The sequence below is a fragment of the Heterocephalus glaber genome, unplaced genomic scaffold (assembly GCF_053883595.1).
Source record: "Heterocephalus glaber isolate CG9 unplaced genomic scaffold, H.glaber_assembly_v1.0 deba00001461, whole genome shotgun sequence".
Taxonomy (NCBI): domain Eukaryota; kingdom Metazoa; phylum Chordata; class Mammalia; order Rodentia; family Bathyergidae; genus Heterocephalus; species Heterocephalus glaber.
In genome coordinates this window covers 38,022,598-38,023,913 of record NW_028258308.1, presented here as the reverse complement: position 1 = coordinate 38,023,913, position 1,316 = coordinate 38,022,598, and the positions used below count along the sequence as shown (strand labels likewise).

At 42.0% G+C, this 1,316-nt stretch overlaps 1 pseudogene; it reads right to left on the bottom strand.

Annotated features, from left to right (window-relative positions):
• Nucleotides 1-296: 296 nt before the first annotated feature.
• Nucleotides 297-1,072, bottom strand: LOC101722588 (UBX domain-containing protein 2A pseudogene; annotated as a pseudogene).
• Between the last annotated feature and the right edge of the window lie 244 nt (nt 1,073-1,316).

Here is a 1,316-nt window from a genome sequence, read left to right as displayed (position 1 = left end):
GCTCAGTGGTGCTGTGCCTGCCTTGCGAGGCCAAGGTCCTGAGTTTGAGCCTCAGTACTGAGAAAAAAAAATTCCCTCATCAGAAGAGAATTAAATATCACTAGATCAGCCAGGGATTGAGCTCAGTGGCACTCGCCTGCCTCACAAATGCAAGGTCCTGAGTTTGATCTTTGGTACCAAAAAAAAAAGTTACTCAATCAAAAGTCTAGCAAATTCAAGTTCTCCTCTCTCCCACTTTTGCACGTCCACTTGCAACCATCAAGTTTCTGTAGTTTCCAGTCTCTCAGAAACCAACACTAGGAAAGTTCTCTAAAAGGCTCGGCTGTGTTTCTAGTCTCTGAATGATCAGAGCATTCTGCAAATCTGCTTCCTCCAGAGTGAGCTTCTCATCCAGCCACCTGCAGAAAGGAAGTGCTGTTGCCAGGGAGAAGGGTGGACTGCTCGGAGACCCTTGGAATTTCTCAATGAAGTCTTTGATGTGGTTTATTGTATGAGAAATGTTAAATTTCTGGGCGATCCTTTCCCCATTTGCTAGCCATATTTGTATATTAGTGATGGGCTCCAAGTTATTCAGTGAAACAGTGGACAAATTATTTTTACTTTGAACTTCAATAGTCTTTGTTTTAGAAACAATTTTTGGTGTAGCACTTCCTAGTCTGTGCTTCTGGCCTGAGAAGGGGTGGAATGCAGGCTTCATGGATGTACATACTTCATTTTTCTTACTTTAAACTTTAACATCCACCTCCTCCTTATCAAAAAGTCCCTGTAATTCTGAAGACAATTCCCTCTTCTTGATGGCATTCAGAAACTGAGGACTTGTACCGTCAGAATAACTTCTAAAATCATCTTTGACTGTGAATCCATTTTTCCATAATTTTATATTTACATCTACCTGTTTCTTCTGTTCAGAGGAGGATAAGCATTTGGCTCAAATCTTCTGAGGTTCCTCAAAAAGGCTGTCAACAAAATATTTACAGCTCCTTTGTCGATTATCACTAAGCAGGTGATTGTCAGGTCCTGTTTCACAAACCCATTCTTCTTTTACACTTTCAAGATTATCTTCTTCTTTCATTCTCTTGGTGTTACTTGCAGCTGTGAAGCAGAGATGAAGAACTTGAGAGGAAAGGTCAGAGGTAACTGCTCCTCAGAATACACAGTGGCAATAGCTGGAGACATTTTTGCTTGGCACAAGAAGAGTAGAAGAGTGCTGTTGTCCACACAAGAAATTATTCTGCCCAAATGTCAAAAGTGTGAAGTTGAGAAACCCCTTGGGCAGGGCCTCATGGCCTGGACCTCTAGTCTCTTGGGGCCCTTGG